At 36.5% G+C, this 11,541-nt stretch overlaps 1 protein-coding gene across 1 annotated transcript in view; it reads right to left on the bottom strand.

Annotated features, from left to right (window-relative positions):
- Positions 1-5,975: 5,975 nt before the first annotated feature.
- LOC124555052 (lysophospholipid acyltransferase 5) overlaps positions 5,976-11,541 on the bottom strand; it is a 179,151-nt gene continuing 173,585 nt past the window's right edge. Inside the window, exon 11 of the mRNA XM_047128825.1 lies at positions 5,976-7,200. The gene's annotated coding sequence lies outside the window, so the exon portion shown is untranslated. The remainder of the gene's footprint in view (positions 7,201-11,541) is intronic.

Here is an 11,541-nt window from a genome sequence, read left to right as displayed (position 1 = left end):
TAGAGTTCACAAAAGTTGTACTTAATCCACTAATCTAAGACGACTGTGTAACAGGCAGTTTTTGAATCTACCTAATGATTTTTAGTGATTATTATAAAATTGTACTAAATGAGCTATAATCATAAGGATTGAGCGGGGAGGTTAATGATAGGTTCTGATCTTATCTGGAAAACAGTGGATGAAGATTACTAGTGAAACTTTGTTGTAATATATATCAGACTGAAAATATATCAATCTGCAAGTTCTTCTGGGTAGATTCTGAGGGCTAACATTGTTTCTGAAACACAAAAATAACTTTCCAGACATTAGAGGCTATGGGGAACAAAATTATCTTTGCTGATGATAAAAAACACTATAATCATAGATGGAGAAATCAAATGAAACTATCAAGGATGAATTAAATTGGTTAATAATCAATAAACTAACACTGAAGAAAAAGTAACAAAAAGAATGAATTTCAGCTTAAAAAGGGACAATAATATTGTCACATTAAATTTAAATGATAATGAAATAGACAGTATAACAACCACAAACTTCTTTGAGATGAATATTGACAGTATGAAGAGGAATGAATGTACAAATATACTGACAAAGAGAATATCATCAAAATATGGACATAATTTTCAAACTGCAGAGAAGGGACATGAGTAGAAAAACTACAAATAATTGTCTCACTTCAAAGGTCAGTTTAAATACACACACTATGAGAATACCTAGATACTGATCAGGAATGTTAAGAAAAACACTAGTAATTATTAAACTAACTGCTATATCAGCACTCACATAAAAAGCAGAAGACTCAACTTACATTACATGAAACGAGCACATTTAAAATCACAATTGAAGTGTACCTTTCAAATAATACACAGTCAACAATTATTTAGACAACACACACAGCAGGAGTTGGTCATAATGCAACAAATTCATAATAAAACATGTGTAACATTTTATAATGCAGTTCCAGAGTATAAAGCATCTTGATGGAAATTTTCACAACAAAATTATGTGATGGGTGATACCAACTCATCTTAAACCTCTGGGCTCTTTCTCTCACTCATTATGGTGGGGTGTTTCACCCAATTTGTAAGACAGATAAATGGGATAGTATCAAAAATGTATTGGAAACAAAGCCATTTCGTTATTATCTTTATTTTATTGTTTTCAAACTGTGAGGCATGGGTAGCATTAATATAACTCAAAATATTAATCATGTGTTTAATAATATTGGAATACTAAAAATTGTACTTTTATGCCGAACATAGCTCTGGCCATGGTGTGATGGTCAGGTTTGATTTTTAAAATTTGCAACAATATAAGAAATGAGTACATTTAAACTTCAATGAGTTTGTAAATGTAACAGATTCAGAGAATAAAGAGAAGCCTCCCTAATTGTGAGATGAGAGAATGAGTGTAATTTGGCAGTAGCTGTAACAACTAAGTGAATGTGATGTTGATTGTTAGATTTACGAATGAAAGCTATATATTGTCATACAAATATTACAACAATGGATATGCATATTTTTTGAGAATGATGTTATAAAATATGCTTTGCTATTAAATACATCTATTCTCAATTCTTTGGTTATGTTCAAGCACACACATTGGTTATTTGACATCATTATCATCATCATCAACTACAACAGCAATAGCTTGAGAAAAGGCAATCGTTTGTTGCAGTTTTCTACGTCATATGTGTGTTTGCATACATTTACGTTTTTTGTTGTGTTATTAATTTTGTTTTGTGTATAGTGTTATTGACTTGTTTATGCTATGATGCTCAATAGCCTGTGAATAGTTATCATGAAATATGCTAATGAAGACATCAATTCTCCTTTATATTATTTTATAAAATCAGTAGGTGTAATTGAAACTAAGATTTAAGACAAATTATGCATGTAATCAAAATAACAACTCTTAAGTGGAAATGGATGTGAATACTGCACTTTACACTGATGTCAGATGTCTTTCAAATTTAGGCTATTGCAGAGCATGTGTTCTTTCTCTTAGATTTGCAAAATCTCGACTTTTTTATTGTAAACAAAGCAGGAAAAGGAACTGAGTTTTATTAAGAATGCTAAGCAACCCAGAAGCACTGCTGAACAACTGTGCGTATCGATCTTCATCATCTGTGGTGATACTCTGGAAAATGTCTTTCAACTCGTCACATTTAAGATATATTGTCTGAACAGTTCATGAATTGAAATTCCAGGGTGTAGTACATGTTTGAGGCAACCTGAATCCTTTAGTTTCTGAGTTGTGTTCTCTTTGAGGACTTGCTAACTGCTTTGATACTTTTAGAACAATGTAACAGTGCCAGATTAAGTTTATAAGTGTAACCACACAAAAATCCATCTCATGGATGTTTCTGTTTGACAAAATTACTCAGGCTCCATCATATGTTTGGCTCACTATTTTTTCAATAACTCCCCACACATCAGGTGCATTGAGTGCAATTTCTGATAAAACCCTGAGGAATTTTGTCACCTGAAACATTGTCGAAACCAATAAACCATAATTGTGGTCACCTTATGTACAAAACCTGAGAGTAATACTCATTTGTGACTTACAACAAATATTACTTGCACTCCAACAAACTCACGACTGTAACTCTTCTTTAATGTGACCATTAATGACATCGGTATTCATTTTGAATAATGCTTGATGCTTTTTTGACAGAGAAGTGCTCTGCAAGTGACCATGAATGAACTGTTCCTGTGTTGGCATAAGTTCTAATAATTAAAGGTAATTCCCTTTGTTGTCGGAATTATCTTCAAAGTGTCCTCCAAATGCAAGCTCTTGCTTTCCCAAGAAGCAAACATCAATAACTATCTTGATTATGAACCTATTTTGTCTGAGTCACATTATGTTTCATGGCTAGAAGTTTGGCTCCTTCAGAAATTGAATTTTCAATTTGCCCATGACCCGACAACTAAAAACTCTCTTGATTCTGGAGGTGCCTTCTTCAGTTTTGGTGTTCCTTGTCTTTTCTGTCAATTTTTTTTTATGCATACTCAGAAAGAAGCTGACGTCAATTCTTTTTTAACCCCGGACCCACCTAACAAAATACATGTGCGGCAATACAATTTATTTGTTAGAGCAACCTGTAAGCCAAAGATACTTTTTATACCCAGAAAATTGAAATTTTCTGTTTTGCTTCCCGTCAAGTGTCTAAATGTGGTGCGAATTGCTTGTCTTTATAAGCGCATTTTGTTTTGTAATTCCAGCTTGAAAATGGTTTGTCATCTAATTCACGAAATAAAGACACAAGTGTTTCCCCTGAACAAGCCATAATATAAACACTTACATTTACTTATGAACTACCAAAACAAATTTTGTTAAACCAGAACTGAACAGTGTGTTAAATTAACCTAGAGCTGAGGCAAGCTTAAATACCATGCCCTTATGAAATACGTGACTGCCTGCCGCCCTGTCAGCTGCCGCATAGGAATGAAAGGCTATTTCTAGAAGCCTCCAGTGAACTGTTAAACTGGATAGCATGCATAACACAGGAAATTCTGATCTGATGGATAACATACAAAACAAACTTACACTGTTTTCAATGGATTGTTATGATCTAACTCTAATAGTAAGTTTCCTTCAAATTTTTGTTTAGGCTTAGCCTCAGAATCATCTGAAGAACTTTGCCACTACTCACCTCTCTTGTAAGGGTCCCGACTGACGAGCCATACTTACATATCAGGTGAACAAGGGCTTTATAAGGTACCTCCTTCATAGCCTCATCTCTTAATATAATCGGACGAACTGCTGACCTATTTAACCACTGACACTTTCATGACAAATAAATTTAATGGATTGCCTTTGATATGTATAAAATTCTCATCTTTGAGACAAAAGGCTACAAATATTCTAATTAGTTTTGTAACATCATACTCATAAGACAAATGGTACTCTGTTTTGGCTACTATTAAATGAAATTAATGGTCACAGTTAAATACAGGGAGATTACTAAGTGTAATTATTTAGTGTATCAGACCATATTTTGCTAAACTCTTTTTGGATATGATTTTGCAATACAATAAAAAAGATTTAAATGAAACTTCCTGGAAGACTAAAACTGTGTGCCGGGTCGAGACTCGAACTCGGGACCTTTGCCTTTCGCCGGCAAGTGCTCTAACAACTGAGCTACCCAAGCACGACTCACGCCCCATCCTCACAGCTTTACTTCTGCCAGTACCTCGACTGCTACCTTCCAAACTTTACAGAAGGAGAGCTTCTGTAAAGTTTGGAAGGTAGGGGACGAGGTACTGGCAGAAGTAAAGCTGTGAGGACGGGGTGTGAGTCGTGCTTGGGTAGCTCAGTTGGTAGAGCACTTGCCCGCGAAAGCCAAAGGTCCCGAGTTCGAGTCTCGGCCTGGCACACAGTTTTAATCTGCAAGGAAGTTTCATATCAGCGCACACTCCGCTGCAGAGTGAAAATCTCATTCTAAAGATTTAAATGACTTATCATCATTCCATTCTCATATATATTTGTTTTACAGATGAGAACTGAACTGCCAATAAAATGTTTGTAATAACAAACAATGGAAGATCCAGTATGCGATAATGACAATATTACGAAAAGGACCGATTGCTATTCACCATATGGTGGAGATGTTTAGTCGCAGACCGGCACAACATAAAGACTGCTAAACAAACAAGCCTTCAGTCTTCTGCAGTAGAAAACACACATTTACACATACACAGCTCACAAACGCACATGACCACTGTCTCTGGCTGGCAAGACGAGGCAGTCTGGCCTTGGCAGTCAGAGACAGTGGTCGTAGTCGTGTGTGTGTGTGGGGGGGGGGGGGGGCGCTCATGGGCGTCCTCCCTCCTCCTGACCCCTACTCCACAAGAAGGCCTTTTGGCTGAAAGCTTATTTATTTAACAGTCTTTTTGTTATGCCTGTCTGCAACTCAACATCTCCACTATATGGTGAGTAGTAATCTATACATTTAATAATATTGTCAAATGTTTGTAATGTTTTTAGTTGTCCTCTACATTATAAAACTGTTTCTATACAACTGCAATTGAAGTGATTAAAGCAAATCTTAAAAAGAAACCTCGTAATACATCTTTTATAGTAAAATATGCTTACATCTTTTAATTTTCAATTTTTTTGTGATCTGTTGTTCTCAAAATATTCAGATGTTAATTTTGTAACAAATCAAGGCAGAAAACATATAGTTTGTCCTACATTTGGGAATTGCCATCTTAAATGGTTGTTGTATAGAAGTGTAGTACAACACACACGTGAATTTCATGCATGCAAACAAAATTTCAGTTTCATCAAATAACAGGAAATGGTGGAAATATTGAGTAAAAACTTTGAACTACGAAGACATTATTACACATATGTGCAATTAATAAATGGTTTAAGAAACAAAAAGGGGTTGAAATTACTGTCTACTGAGTAAAAAGGGTGTGTGTGGGGGGGGGGGGGGGGGGGGGAGGGGGAGGCTGTTGTACATGTTGTATAATTCTTATCAAACTAATGAAAATATGTAATTTATGACTCTGACATGTATATGTACTCTTTTTTTCCAGCAATATAATATTAATGCAGCATTCATGTAAAACATGTACATATGCCTACATAGTCAACATATTTAATGCAGTATTAAGTCTGATACAGCCAAAATATTTGCGAAATGCAAGAAGATTCACTTCATGTGGAATCTTTAAATATCTCAAATAACAGGTATGCATAAACTACATATTCAGTTTAATCAGTATCAGAAATATAATTTTGTCCCAAGAAATATATTAAGGGACTGTCTTTAATATCAGAACCTAAGTAGAAGTATCAATAATAATAATAACAATAATAATAATAATAATAATAACAATAACAACAACAATATTATTATTAATAATTATCATCATCACAATAATATAATAATGGGTTTTAAGCCCACAATTTAAGTATTCAGGAGAATTTAGAAGGGGGGAAAAAAAGGACAATTACTCATTAAATTGTGAGTACATGCTTTTGTAGTTTACTAAGGAAACAAAGCAGTACAAATACAGAAAACATATTCATTCAGAAAATAACTACTTCCACACATATTTGTAATTTACAAACAATATATCATCTCTTCATGATTTGAAGTTACACAATCCTTTCAGTGCTTAACACAGTGATGTGCGTTTCTATTGATTCACAAGCATATTTTCACTCAGTGTACAGAAATTTCAGAATCTGAGTAAAAGAAATGTAAAGATGCAGCAAAAGTAGTCAGGTCATTATCGTGCAGGCAGCACCATGTAAAGTGGACTGTTGACTCTAATATATCACAAGCAGTAAGCTCAATATTTTTCACACTTCCAGTAAATCTTGGGAGCACAACTGATAATTACTACATGAAAATTTATGACAACAGAGCCATATTCTCACACATTTGTGTATTGTTCTTCGCAAGGTTAATTTGTTATGAAGCAACTGTTTATCGTATCCAAGAAAAGGGCACAAAAATTGAGTACACAACTACACTGACACTGATTCCACACATCTGACACTGAGCATTAAAAATATGCGTCACCAACCAAGTTAAATGAGAATGAAAACTATATTAATGTTTTATGTCTTGATTTGTAAGTACGACTTCTCCTTTATATTTGAGGTAATTTGTCACGAAAAATAACAAGATAAAACACAAGATGTGATACATTAGTAGTAGCAGTACAACAGCAACAATAAAAATTACAACAAATCATAAACCTTTTATACTTTGATGAATAGCCACAATGTAATACTGTTATGTAGCTGCTTAAATCACATGAGATGAGAGAGAGAGACAGAGAGAGAGAGAGAGCGAGAGAGAGACAGAGAGAGAGATGGGTACAATTTTAGGAGAAAAGAAATGTTAAAGCTTATATTCCCCCTTAATTAGCACCTTGTCAGAAAAAAAAAGTTGGATTTCCGTAGACCCCAGACACAACAATAAAAATAATGATATTAATAGTAACACTAGCAGCCACAATAAAGATAAATTTAAAAAGTTTGTTTTAGCTGTCTGCACAAAGTCTTTGAATTATCTTTCTTCGTTCCATTTCTCTTCTCCGAACCATCAATAACAACGACTAGGCATCTTTCTTCATTCCTTCACCTTATACATTAATGAGCACACTTTAAGGCCATCATGTTTATCCGCATAAACACAATATTACACCACATTTTAGTGGTTACTGAACCCATTACCTGAAACACATATGAATGTAAACAGTATGGCAACCTTAAATAAAAAATGAAACTGCTCCTTAGTCATCTATTAATAGAACAGTCATACAAAGAAGGTATCTATGGTAAAACTAGAACAAACTGCGAAAATCCAGTGGTACTGGTTTAGGGGCATCAGGGAAAATCTAAATCAGTGATGTATGGATATTTCAACCATGCTTCACCTGGGCACAAGTTCAGCAGCTTAAACATTGTTTTACATTACTGGACAGGAGAAGAGGAGGCAACTGCCAAGGACTGATGCTCACCAAATGTATGAACTCGACTACAATGTTACTGGACTGATTATCAGTGAAATACAGATATGATAGCTGAATTAAATAATGATGAGAGCACAGACGGGGGAACTGAAAATGCTGGATGGTTGGAGAAGACTGCCCAGTTTAATGCACATGGATACTTTAATTTATAAAGTGCTGAAATGTACACTTTAAAGGTTGTTGTAAGTGTAAAATGGAACACAAATTTTACAGTAAAGGTTATGACTGCTGTCCAGACGGCACTAGAACATTTTGCCTAATTAAAAATGCAGGCTCTCCTCAGATCTCTCACCAATATTACTATTATGTTGTCTTATCCTGCCCCACTTAACTATCTCAATGCAAGTCAAGTGGAGTGGGAGGAAAAAGGAGCACAACTGTTTAGCTTTTTCTTACACACCTCTTAAGTTAGGTTTCTGACTCTAAAGTTCCACAATTTCAAAATTCATACAGAAAAGATGTAATGATCATCAAAAAGGTTACATACTTTTAGGAACTGGGCATAATGTTCGATGCTGCATCGTACATGCATAATTGAGTACATTCTAGTCACATTGTCTTGGTAATAAAATTCCAAGGACAGACATTTCATTCAGGACAGTTTGAATGGATGCTAAAAATTTTGAGTGAGAATCACAAAGAAAGAGTAAATACAATGAGGTAATACAAACATTTGTTTAGCGTTATGAGAAGCTGATATTACAGTGGTGATAACTGTGACGTATTCAAGCCTGATACACATTTTGCAGCCTACAATACCAATAGGTCTCGATAATTGAGTGGCTCACGGGAACACAGTGGTAAAGTCCACTGCTACGTGTTTTGTGTTGTAAGGCAATCAGCACTACCTATGAGCAGCAGAATTTAATATACCAGGAAAAAGTTCTAATGCCAGTGGCTGCCTGCCGTGGGAACATGACGCTAAGCAACAGGTAAAACTGCTGGTGCTAAGAGGGACATGTGTACGTCTTCTCGATTATAGCCACATTTGATGAGATACAACGAAACGAAGATGTTCTTAGCGATCCTGATATCTCCAACGAGGATCCTGAGTACATTCCCCATGACTCAGATGACTCATAGGTACACTATGTGATCGAAAGTATCCAGACATCCCCCAAAACATACATTTTTCATATTAGGTGCATTGTGCTGCCACTTACTGCCAGCTACTCCATTTCAGCGATCTCAGTAGTCATTAGACATCTTGAGAGAGCAGAATGAGGCACTACGCGGAACTCAAGGACTTTGAATGTGGTCAGGTGATTGGGTGTCACTTGTGTCATATGTCTGTACGCGAAGATTTCGACACTCCTAAACATCCCTAGGACCACTGTTTCCAATGTGATAGTGAAGTGGAAACGTGAAGGGACACGTACAGTACAAAAGCGTACAGGCCGACCTCGTCTGTTGATTGACAGAGACTGCTGAGAGTTGAAGAGGGTCGTAATGTGTAATAGGCAGACATCTATCCAGACCATCACACAGGAATTCCAAACCACATCGGGATCCACTGCAAGTACTATGACAGTTAGGTTGGAGGTGAGAAAACTTGGAATTCGTGGTTGAGTGGCTGCTCATAAGCCACATATCAGGTCGGTAAATGCCAAACGAAGCCTTGCTTGGTGTAAGAAGCATAAACATTGGACGACTGAGCAGTGGAAAAATGTTGGGGGGAGTGACGAATCACGGTACACAATGTGGCAATCCGATGGCAGGGTGTGGGTATGGCAAATGACTGGTGAATGTCATCTGCCAGCGTGTGTAGTGCTACCAGTAAAATTTCCAGGCGATGGTGTTATAGTGTGGTTGTGTTTTTCATGGAGGGGGCTTGCACCCCTTGTTGTTTTGCGTGGCACTATCACAGCACAAGCCTACATTGATGTTTTAAGCACCTTCTTGCTTCCCACTATTGATGAGAAATTCAGGGATGGTGACTGCATCTTTCAACATGATCGAGCACATGTTCATAATGCACAGCCTGTGGCGGAGTGGTTACACGACAACAACATCCCTGTAATGGACTGGCCTGCACAGAGTCCTGAGCTGAATCCTACAGAACACCTTTGGGATGTTTGGAATGCCGACTTCATGCCAGGTCTCACTGACTGACATCGATACCTCTCCTCTGTGCAGCACTCCATGAAGAATGGACAGCCATTCCCCAAGAAACCTTCCAGCACCTGATTGAACGTGTGCCTGCGAGAGTGGAAGCTGTCATCAAGACTAAGGTTGGGCCAACACCACATTGAATTCGAACATTACCGATGGAGGACACCACGAACTTGTTAGTCATTTTCAGCCAGGTGTCCACATACTTTTGACCACATAGTGTATGTAATTTGCAAAACCGTTGAACAAAATAGCAAGTGCATGTACATACCATTGTGTTCCTGAAATGCATGAAATATACAGTTATTGTTAAATGGGTGCTGTGGAAGGCTTGATGGATTGTGTATATGCATATTTTATCATTAATATTTGTACCAGTGATAACAGTAACAACAATGATGGAGATCGAACTGACCTTAACATTGAGCAGTCTGTCACTGTCTCAGACGCCTCTCATGAGAGGGCAGAACAGGTGAATATCTTCTCCAAAGACTGAGATGCACCTTACAATGGGAGTTTAAGCGGAAGAGTCACAATACAGGTGAAGAATATGTATCTTATTGTGGAAAAACTGTAGATAAAAAGGATGTAAGACCTGACTGCCACTGTCCTCTTATATTTTTGGAGAAAGTAGGAGGAATTTCTTTCAAATAAGACACTTGAAAGAAGCTTTTGTCTCCAGAAAGAAGACTGTTGTTGACCTGGCTATCAACTTAAGGATTGTATGTATGTGGAAGGTGACTTCTGAATAATAATAATCTTTATTTATCAGTGACACATTTGGTCATGACATCTCGTGCAAAGAAAGTTTCATGAAATGTGGGAGGCAAAGCCCAGTTCTTATTCTTTGATTAAAATACTACAGACCCAGATTCACTGAAGAGAAGAAAGCTGTCACTAAAACCAACACATTTGGACAATGGATACATCAGTGATGTGAGTCATGAGAGATTAAGTACTTTCCAGTAACGAGCTATACAGTTACGTCTTGTAGTAACTCCGTGTAAATATTATCATAGAAAAGTTTGTCTAAAATAAGATTCTCTAAAATTCATTATATCTTGCATAACTATTTAAATTTTATATAATTATGATAATTTTGAAGCTTTAACATGAAATTCCATAAACTTTTTTTTTACTAAGGTTTACTAAATTATTTTATTACTAGTTGTTGGCACTTGGGAATTAGTTGTGTAATGGAGTCGTCACACATTGTGATGCTGTATAAAGGAGACAGGGATTCCCATTTAGTTCACAAAGCATCTCTGTAATACTTGGGTGCTGACTGAATGTACCGGTAACAAATGTAGCAGCACACTTCTGAATGGCTTCGATGCCTTGCTTTAATTCAACCTGGTGGAGATCTCAAACACTTTAGCAGTACACAATGTGAAGGACAATCAAACAATTTAAAATGAAAGATGGTAAAATAGTCATTTTAAACTGAGTGGAAGTCCAAATCCACAATAGCAGTACTCAAGAATGGGTTCCACTAGTGTTCTACTCGTCATATCCTTTATGGATGAGCTACACTTTTCCAAAATTCTCCCAGTAAAATGAAGTTTTGAATTTGCCTTCCCTACTACCAACCAGATGTGCTTATTCCATTTCATATGTTACGTCTAGATATTTAATTGATGTGACTGTGTCGAGCAGCACACTACTACTTGTGTGGATTCTGTGCTCTATAATAAGTGTTGGAAATGGCAGATTTATAGCATACTGCTGTCCTGACCAAGGCTCTACAGGATGTACTTTACCACTTTTTCCCACCAATCTGTAGTTGCTTTTTCTAACATGTGACTGCATTTTGTTGGCATCTGTGCTGACTGCTTTTTAGAGTTGTCTGTTAATATGAAATCCATTGTGATAATAGAAAAGCAAAACTTTTGAGTTTGAGTTAAAATTGGAACTTATTTCTATAGTGAAC

The sequence above is a fragment of the Schistocerca americana genome, chromosome X (assembly GCF_021461395.2).
Source record: "Schistocerca americana isolate TAMUIC-IGC-003095 chromosome X, iqSchAmer2.1, whole genome shotgun sequence".
Taxonomy (NCBI): Eukaryota; Metazoa; Arthropoda; class Insecta; order Orthoptera; family Acrididae; genus Schistocerca; species Schistocerca americana.
This window is presented reverse-complemented; position numbering and strand designations above follow the sequence as displayed.